This window comes from Tupaia chinensis, unplaced genomic scaffold (genome assembly GCF_000334495.1).
Source record: "Tupaia chinensis unplaced genomic scaffold, TupChi_1.0 Scaffold144899_1, whole genome shotgun sequence".
NCBI classification, from domain to species: Eukaryota; Metazoa; Chordata; class Mammalia; order Scandentia; family Tupaiidae; genus Tupaia; species Tupaia belangeri.
Window position 1 is genome coordinate 924,945 of NW_006204759.1, and position 10,129 is coordinate 935,073.

At 49.2% G+C, this 10,129-nt stretch overlaps 1 protein-coding gene across 3 annotated transcripts in view; it reads left to right on the plus strand.

Annotated features, from left to right (window-relative positions):
• The window catches only part of RPH3AL (rabphilin 3A like (without C2 domains)), a 171,638-nt gene that overhangs the window by 20,401 nt on the left and 141,108 nt on the right, over nucleotides 1–10,129 (plus strand). The window contains exon 1 of one of the 3 annotated variants that reach the window (XM_027767892.1): nucleotides 9,904–9,956. The exons of the other annotated variants lie outside the window; for them this stretch is intronic. The gene's annotated coding sequence lies outside the window, so the exon portion shown is untranslated. Of the gene's footprint in view, nucleotides 1–9,903; nucleotides 9,957–10,129 lie in introns of those variants that run through there. 3 annotated transcript variants of the gene reach the window in all.

A 10,129-nucleotide genomic window follows, 5' to 3' on the forward strand; every position in this document is an offset into this window, starting at 1 on the left:
TGGCTGGGCAGCTAAGTCAGACCAGTGAGAGGAGGTGACATCACAGGCCAAGTGACCTTATCACCGAAGTCTCCTCTCCTCCCCTCTGCCCCTTGGGGTAAAGTGCACAGGATTGCACCGTATTGCTCCCGTGAGCTGGTGGCTGACTGTCTCTCGGCCGTTTTTAGCTTGCTTTCAGCCCTGACCGAGCAGGGAGCATTCCTGAATTTAGCATTAGTCTTACTCCCTCTGTGAATTCTGTTTGTTCCTCCAGAACACAAAGGCCTGGCCCGTGGCCTCCTGAAAACCTTGTGGAAAAGAACCCCAGTTCTTGTCATTGTCTCGGTTTCACCTGCTGTTTGAAACTCAGTGGTGCTGATTCAGGTGTCCGGAACCCAGCGACTGTGGAATAAATGGGCCTGTGATTGGGGACAAAAGGGGACCAGAAGTGTCTGTGCAGCCTGGCAGGAGGCCTGTGCCAGGGTCAGCTGCCCACACAGCCCTGCCGTTTCCAGCCCTGGCTCACCCTCCGCCCGGCCTGCAGGCGACAAGCACTGTTTCTTCTTTCTGCAGGGGACACCCTGGTCAGGAGACTGCTGGGAACTGCTGGGGGCGGCTGCCTTCTCCAGCCCCCGGAGTGTGATTGATCTTGGCTAGGGCTGTATCCCTTGCTGGGAGAAGCAGAGGAGCAAAGTCGTTCAGTCAGAGGTCGCTCTCAGCCATCAGAGGGGGACAAGGACACTGTGCATGCAGATGTGGGTTCTGATGCCCCTTTCTCTTTGAATTCCTGCGGCATTTATAAGGAGCCCACGCGGTGTGGCTTCGTATTATTTATGGCTGTATGCCGGTTGCCTAGAATGTTGTTTCTAATACTAATAATAACGCCGGTGGCGTGCCCAGAGCCGGCGCCAGCTAGCAGAGTCTAGGCTCTCCGTTTAATTTCGTTACCACCAGGTGAAGTAAGTGGGGCAGGCTGTGCTGTAGGCATTTAGTAGTTGGTCAAACCTTGGCTTGGATGGTCTAGGGAGGGGTGTGTGTGTCCTTTCTCCCCTTCCTAGTCACATCGCTGGGTGCCGCTGGGACTAAAAGCTTGGCTCCGATCAGAGCCGTATCCTCTTCATGACGGAGTGCATCTGTATTCAGAAGTCTCTCCGTCAGACTGCCTCATTCTTCCTTGTTTTCCGTCTCTGTCAGCCGTCCGTCTACCCGTGGATTACTCCATCACGTTCCATAAGGGAATCGGGGATGCCCACGCGTCTATCTAGTTCCCTCTCTATCTCGTATTCATAAGAAGTATGGACCGATAGGTTTACAATAAAAAGATGGAGCAGATGCTGCAAACCCGACCTCTATGTAGCTATTTTATATTAAATATGCATATGTACAAAGGAATTTCAAAAATTCATGGAAAAAATGGAATTGAAGCAGGAGGTTTTTTTGGTGTGAAAATATTGAAATCCGTGCATAGTCTTTTCGTAATACATATTTCTATGGACTTTTTGAAGCTCTTGTGTGCGTGTGCATGTGCACGTGTGTATCTGTGTGTGTGTGTGTAATTAGAAACCATAAAAATGGGATCAGGAAACACGCAGATAAGCTAGTCGGGCACGAGGAGGGGAAGTTAGAACGTGCGTCCGGCCACAGAACTGCCTACGTTTCACCGTCTTAGAGCCATGCATTTAGCTCTGAGCTAATAAGCACTCGAGGCAGGAAAAAAATGTTAGCGACATGGTTCATGTGGTCCAGGAGGAAAAGGAGACCAGATGCTGAACGCCCTTCTAGGCAATTAGATCTGAAGGCAATTTCTTGCCTGGGTGGGCATTTATGGGACTCTGAGTGGCAAGTAAAGACATGGCATCCGTGCCGCTGTCCTTGTCTCCTACCCCCATGGCAGACATCACGAATCAGTCTCAGCTCTCTCCCACTGAGCCCAGGGACAGCCTTACAGCCTTTCTGAGTGAGGCTTTGCAGGAAGCCATTCCTTTTTTGGGTCTGTATGCAAGACGAAACCCACTGGCTATTCCAGGGCAAGGGGTCGTGGCAGTGTCTGGGCTCGATGAGGGGATTCTGAGTGGAGAGCTCCTTAAGTCACTGTAAGCACTTCTTATTTTATTTTATTTATTATTATTCATTTTGACCAGAGAGATACAGAGAGAGAGAGAGAGAGAAAGCAAGCCACCAGGTCTAAGACTTGAACCACGGTCAGCCATGTGGGAGTCTAGCGCCTTAACCACCATGCCACCTGCTGGCCCCAGTCACAGTAAGCACTTCTACAGGGGACGTGCAGGTAGACATGACCTGTTGTTGGGTGGAGGCATGTGGGCTGTGAAACCCTCTAGGTGCCAGTCAGTGTGACCTGTCAGGGTGACAGCAGGTGGGGAGGCCGAGTCTGGTGGGACACAGGGTAAATAATGGGGATTTCTGACTCACTAGTCACTCGCTTGTTCTGCAGGTATCTAGCAAATACTTCATATGTGCCTAGAAAGTATGCCGGACTCATTTCCTTACCCTGTCCTGGCTAATGTCGCTTCCTTGGAGATGTCTTCCCAACTCTTCCAACTGCCCTGACACTTGCATATCACACCTCCCCACGCCTTCTGTCATCTCCCATGTGGGAGCTCGTCCTAACAAAGGTGTTTATTTAATATTTTCCCCTTCAACATGTGAGTTCCAAGATGATCTAGGATGACATCTCTCTTGCTCATTATGCTACCCCAGTCCTAGATGGGCACATAGTAGGTGCTCAGTTAAGTATTTGTGGGATGAATGAATTGAATGCAAAGATGAAGCAAATGTAGACTTTGCCTGGTAAGAGATAAAAATATAAATATGGGGGCCAGCAGGTGGTGTGGTGGTTAAAGGCACTGGACTCCCACATGGCTGACCATGGTTCGAGTCCTGGACCTGGTGGCTTGCTTTCTCTCTCTGTCTTGCTATAGTCAAATGAAAAATAACGATAATGATAAAATAAAATATTTACAAAATCATAAATATGAGAGGAGGTCTACAAAGAGCTCGTGGAAAATGCACAATACGAAAAATACTGTATATATGAATTTCAAACTTCTTGTACCAGAATAAAAGTATACTTTAATTTTTTTTTTTTGAGAGGTTTTCGCTATAGGGCGTGTGCACTCACCAGACAGATAGTGAGAGACAGAGAGATAGAAAGAGAAATCACCCCCCAGGGGGGATGGTCACACCGCAATCCCTTCTCCTCCATCCTCCTCTCGGGATTTTGGGCACGCACGCACACGCACCCGGCGTGAGTTCTAAGCCACCGGGTCCGGGATGCGAACCGCAGTCGACTATGTAGGAATTCAGCGACATAGCCATTATGCTAACTGCTGGTTCCCTTAATTTTTTAAAAATTTTTAACTTATTTTAGATTTTTGTCATAGGGCTTTTGCACTTACTGGAGAGAGACAGAAAGAGAAAGTAAGAAAGCATTCCCATGCCACAATCCCTTTTCTTCTATTCTCCTTTTTGGATTTTGGTCATGCATGCACATGGCACCTGGCATGGTTTTCAAGCCTCCCTGTCTGGATGCAGAGCACATAGTTAGCTGACCATGTGGGATCCAGCTGCCTTAAGCATTATGCCACCTGCTGGCCTCAATTCGTACTTTTTAACAAGGTGGGGTGTGGGGCCAGAGGCCAACAAATGGCATAGCGGTTCTATTGTTAGACTCCCACATGGCCCCCCGTGGTTCAAATTCTGAACTCGGTGTCTTGAAACTCATGTTGGGCACATGTACGTGCGCACCCAAGATCCCAGGAGGAGAAGGGATTGCAGAGTGACCATTCTCCCTGGGAGGGTGATTTCCCACCTTTCCTTCACTGTCTCTGTCTCTCTCTGTCCAGTGAGTGCAGTGCCCTAAGGCAAAAAACATCTAAAAACAAAAAATTAAGTCAAGTCAGCAGGTGGTATAGTGCTTAAGGCTCTGGACTCCTGCGTGGCCAACCATGCAGGAGTGGTTCAAGTCCCAGAGGGTTGAAACTCGTTGGGTGCTTGTGTGTACATGCCCCAAATCCCAGGAGAATGGAGGAGAAGGGATTGAGGCATGGCCATCCTGACCAGGGGTTGATTTCTCGCTTTCTCTCTCTCTGTCTCTCTGCTGAGAGCATGCACCCTGTTAAATCTCTCTCTCTCTAAAAAAAAAATGTTTAGTTCTTAATCACGAGTGACAATTCCTCACTGGTCCTCCTCCTGTCTGCCCCTTTACCCTTCTACTGTCGTTCTCCAAACTGGCCAGAAAGGCACTTTGTGAAGATACTGGGGACTGACATCATTAACTCTCATCTGGCTGCAGAATGTAAAGGCTAGATTGTAAAATGGTTCAGTAACATAGAACTTGGCCCGGGGTGTGTGTGTGTATGTGTGTGTGTGTGTGTGTGTGTGTGTGTCCAGAATGTCTCAGACTCCTAAACATTTAGGAACCCAGAAAAAGCTGCTAGTATTCTTTTAAAAATTATATTTATGACTTGTGATGATGGAAAATGTTTTCTGAGTTAAATGGCATTTTATAATACTGTGTGTGTAGTATTTTACAGGGTTAAAAATACTCCCATACTGTATTGCATTTGATCCTCACAGAGAGTAAGTGAACTTTAGTTACAATAAGCAGTGTGCAGAAATTTAAATCTTCTGGGGCCAGCAGTTAGCGTAATGGCTATGTCGCTGGACTCCCATGTAGTTGGCCACAGTTTGAGCCCCAGACCCAGTGGCTTAAACTCATTCTGGGTGCGTGTGCATGTGTGCCCAAGATCCCGAGAGGAGAATGGAGAAGGGATTACAGCGTGGCCATCCCCCCGGGGGGTGATTTCTCGCTTTCTGTCTCTCTGTCTCTCTGTCTTTCTGGTGAGTACACACGCCCTATAGCAAAAACCTCTCCAAAAAAAAAGGAAAAAAGAAATTTAAATCTTCTAAATGCACAGTGTGTTTTGGCTTTGTGGAATATTTAAGGCTATCCATTGTGCTTTACGTAAATTGGTCTTTGTTCTCAGATGTGACATGGAATAATTGTGTTGCTGTAGGAATGTATTGGGGGTTATCAGAGGGATAGGCAAGAACTTCAGTCTGGGCCCTATGAGGGCTTGCTAGTGGTAGTGGGAGTGTTCACATCTGAGCTTTCGATGACCACTTAAGAGTACATAAACTTGGTTTGAAATTTTAAAAAACCTTTTTTTTTTATCCTCCCTCCCCCCAAAAAAGGTTATTTCTCCTTCTGAGTGAGAGAGAGACAGCACCTCCAGCAGGGTGTTGAGTCTGTGACCCACCCTAACCTTCAGCCAGCCCAGATCACGGCCACATGTGTGCTCTGTGTACTCAGGGAGGTCTCAGTACTTGAACTAGGAACCTTTCCATGTGAGATTGCTTTACAAAGCATTGAGTGTTAGTACTGTACCACCCACTGGCCCCTAAGCCTGTACTTTGATTGAAGTCCCCTCATAAACGCCACGTAAGATGGCAAATGCTTAGTACTGAAGGAAAGCGAGCCGCAAGTAGTTAAAGGACTTGCAGGGAGGGAGAGGCTCCAGAAGGCTCCATGGTGTAGCACCCTTTGCCAGGTCCTGAAGGATGAGGCCGAGGGGAAGGACATCTGGGGCCCTGGGGTGGAGGCAGGAAGGCAGAGAGGCAGAACAGCAGGAGAGATGAGCCAGAATTCATGTGGGGCTCTTAGGGCAGGGGTGGAGAGGAGCAGCTGCCCAGAGAGGCGGGTCTGAGGGCCCAGGCTTGACTGGGTGGGAGACAGAGGCAGTGGGTTTGTCAGTGGGGCAGGCAGGGCAGAATGGAGGAGACCTAGAAGACCAGGTGGGCCTGGAGAAGTGAGGCGAGGAGAATACACGGCCTTCCCTTCAGGGCTCAGTTACCGTCCTACCCCTCCCGTGCCTGTCGGCCTTTGGGGACCACTCTGACCCCAGGACCCCAGAGCAGCCCCAGCCCTCGCCGGCCCCACCCTCTAGAAGGGCTTCGTGCAGCTCATTTGCCAAAGGACACCACTGCCAACACGTTTCTAATTTTAAAATAAAACCTGTATTTGTCACAGACAGAGCATTTTGTCTTGAACATAGCTTCTTTTAAATGCTTTTATTTTGCAGTCAGAGATTTATTTTCCTCCTGTTGCGCTTTTTAAAGTGTTTTCAGTCACTTAGCTAGGGACTTATTTCCTATTTATATTAATTATCAGATTATTCTATTTCATATGTGAGTCATTCTGTTTATCCCTTTTTGCTTCCTTCTTGCAAATCTTACCTGTGGTTTTATTAAGCAGTCTGGCACTTGCTTTCATGTTTAGAGCGTTCAGTGGGATGTTTTTCTCTTTAATTGCCAGAAGGTATGTGCACCTCGGCAGAGAGAAAGACCACAATGCGGTCTCCTCTGTTTCTCCATCCTGTTGGAATCTGGAGCATGTGTGTGTTTTTCAAATTGCTGAGCCAGGATTTGAACCATGGTAGGCCACACTGCAGCTGGCACAGGCCTCCCAAGAGGCATGAGGAGCAGGAGCAGAGAGCCCACTTTCCAGAGCTATAAGGCATGTGCGCTCATCTCAGAGAGACAGAGAGAGAAGGAAAGAGAAAACAAGCTGCCAGGTTGAGAACTCAAACCATGGTCAGCCATGTGGGAGTCCAGTGTTCAAACCACCACACCACCTGCCGCCCATGGACTTCAGCATTTCAAATATTTTTAATGTCAGAGTGCATGTGGACTTGCATGAGCGAGAGAGATAGAGCGAGTGAGAGAGAGAAAGAGAAGCCTTTGATGGGGCCTTGCCATGCTGCGATCTCGTCCCAGACCTCCAGCTCCTCAGGATCCTGGCACCTCACAGACACCCAGTGTGTTTTGTTTTGTTTTTTTGGAGAGGTTTTTGCTATAGGGCACGTGCGCTCGCCAGACAGACAGAGAGAGACAGAGAGATAGAAAGAGAGAAATCATCCCCCAGGGAGGATGGTCACGCCGCAATCCCTTCTCCTCCAGTGTCCTCTCGGGATCTTGGGCACGCACACACACATGCCCAGCGTGAGTTTAAGCCACTGGCTCCGGGACTCGAACTGTGGTCGACTACGTGGGAGTCCAGCGACATAGCCATTACTCCAACTGCTGGTCACCCCACAAACATTTTGAAGTCCTTTATGTGTGGTGCATTCTCATTCCTTTCCAGTTCTGGGTTGGTGACTTACTCAGGACTCTTGATTGCAAATGGTAAGGACCCAGCTCAAACTATTCAGCTTGAGCACAAAGGGGAAACTACGGGCCTGGTGATCTAGAAATTGATCTGATGGTTCGATGGTGACCGGATCCAGCAGTTTACAATGCCTTTGGGTTATTTACGTCTCTCTCTCAACTCCACTTTGCTTTAGTTGAAGACAGGCTGTTTGTAAGAGGCAGTGAGGTGGCCACTATTGGCCATCCCAGACCGGCAATGTGCATGCAGCTTCCTGTCACTGACAGGGGTGTATTTCTCAGTAACTGGCCAGAACCCAGGTAGCACTGTCACCCGTCACATGCCCAGCCCTGAGCCAGTCACTGTGCCTAGGGTGTGAGGTGTCATCACATCCAGTCCAGAGGAAGAGAAAGGAAGAGGAAGGACTGGTTTCTCTTACCCAGAAGGACTGGGCATGATTCCTTTGGCCTGGAGGGATCATTCTCAAAGGGACGCTGGGAGGGAAAACATATGTCCACTCGATGAGGCCAGCAGAGACCCTGGGCCTGTCCTCCTGTCGCTGAGTGCTCTACCTGCTGGTCTGTGGAGGTGGTGGGAAGGATGCCGCCTGCATGGCAGTTTCCCGTTGCTAACGGCTGTGCAGAGCTCACACCTGCCGGCCTCTTCACACCTTCATGTCTGGTACAACCTGGACCTTCACACGGAGCTGGCTTTTGCACGCAGCAAGCCTCTGGGAGCACGTGGGAAGCAACCTCTCACTGCTACGCTTGACGCAGGGGCTGTCTGGGGTCGCCTTCAGTCAGTGATGCACGTAGTATGTCTCTTGGGCCTCTGGTCCCTCAATCCACAAATCTGGCTCTGATGTCGAGGTCTGGCCCAGGCCCTGCTGGGATCCAGGTCTCTTTTCTGGATGTTTGACTTGGCTCCAGGCTCAGCTTGATTTTGGCATCGCCTGCAGTTTCTAGGCTAGTCTATCCAACTGTGGTCCTGCCAGGGGAAGGGCAAAGTGGCCAGGAGGGACCCTGGCAAAGGAGGCTCCTCTCCTGCAGTGACTGAATGCTGAGTGCTCGCACAGGACAAAGGACCCCTGGTTCCTAGCATGCCTGGGTGTGGGGCTGCTCCCTCCTGGAAACTCACACGTGGTTTCCACCACACTCTCGCAGCTCCTGTCAGCACTTCTTAACATTTCGAACTACAGAATCCTCTTCAAATGAAATATTTCTAAGAATCATTTATTTGATTTTTATTATTTACTTATTTATTATTATTTTTTAATTTGACCAGACAGTGAAAGAGAGAGTCAAAAACTGAGAAAGCCAGCTGCTAAGTCTGGGGCTCGAACCATAGTCGACCATGTTGGAGTTGATCGCCTTAACCACCACACCACCTAGCGGCCAATAAAATCTTACCTGGAAGCCCAATAATGAAACAAAGTTGTTTCAAGCCGAGTTCTCTGTGTAGGGTTGAAAATGCATCCAGCAATCTGACACCCCTGGGGCTCCTTGGAACCCCGTTTGAGAAGCTCTGGGTGTTTATGCTCTCCTCAGTAGCACTGTTTTTGTTTCCCACGGAGTATAGGTTACTAACGTGTTGTTTTTCTTATCACCAAAACATTTTTCCCTGTCACCTTGTTTGCACTGTGAAAAGGTCAAGGAGAGATCCTGGCACCTTCCCTGTCTCTGTAGGCAGATGTGAGGGTGTAAACGCTCCCTAGCCACGCAAGGACTCATGTCATTATCCTTCACCTCCTCAGGGTACCTTGGGGAGGCTGTCTCATTTACGGCATTGGGCACATTAGCCGTGCCTCAGTTTACCTTCCTGTTGAAGACCCACACCCAAAAGGGGGCTATGCCCTGGCAGCTGAGGCTTCAGGAGAAGCTAACATCCCAAGCTCCACCACTACCTATAATGACTATATTGATACCTTTCCAGAATATGTACCTTTTTAAAAAAATAATAAATTTTTTTTTAGAGAGAATTTTGCTATAGGGTACCTGCACTTGCCAGAGAGACAGAAAGAGAAAAATCAGTCCCTAGGGGCAATGGGGTGACTTTTCCTCCATTCTCCTCTTGGGATCTTGGGCTCATATACACATGTGCCCAGTGTGAGGTTTTTGGGATTTTTTTTTTTTTTTAGAATTATTTAATTTAATTTTATTTATTCATTCACGTATTTAAATTTGACCAGAGAGAGACACAGAGAGAGAGAGAGACAGAGGGACAATGAGAAAGCAGGTCACCAGGTCCAGGACTGAACCGTGGCCGGCCATGTGGGAGTGTCCAGCGCCTTAACCACCACACCACCTGCTGATCCCCCCAGTGTGAGTTTTAAGCTACCAGGTCCGGGACTTGAACTGTGATCGACTACGGGAGTCCAGTGATGTAATGTAACCATTATGTCATCTGCTGGTCCTGAAAATGTGTCCTTTCTAACCAAGCACAAAAGTGACCAGACCAAAAAAATAGAACCAGAAAGCATGCAAACATTCCTGTAGAAGACCTCCCTCTGATAGGAAATGCCCTTCATCTGTTCGGTTCCAGAAGCCTGTGTCACCAGAAACTGTCACCAGCAGTCCAGCAGAGGGGTGGCTTTGGCCTGACCTCCATTCGCTGAGGAGAATCCAGGCCTTGGTTTGGCTCCAGCTGGGCTGCCCGGTGGCCTCCACTTATTGACTTAAGTCAGAGTGATTCAGATCTGCATCTGGAGCACCTGGGTCGCCCCTGACAACCCTGGTGTGGAGGAGGGAGAGCCTCCTCCTCCTGCCTGCAGGCCCTCCCGCCCTCCCGGTGAGGCTGAGGCCCGCAGTTCCTGGTAGGTGTTTCTGGGTCTCATGGCTCTTAGACATGGGAGGATAAACGCCTCTGTGTTTCCTGGAGCCAGGGCCCTTCACACAGGGGTTTCCCGCAGCTCTGCCAGTGCCAGGACAGGAGTGCCTCTGCTGGGGCAGTGGTTGGTTAATGGCTGACCAGAAACCTGGCATTCCT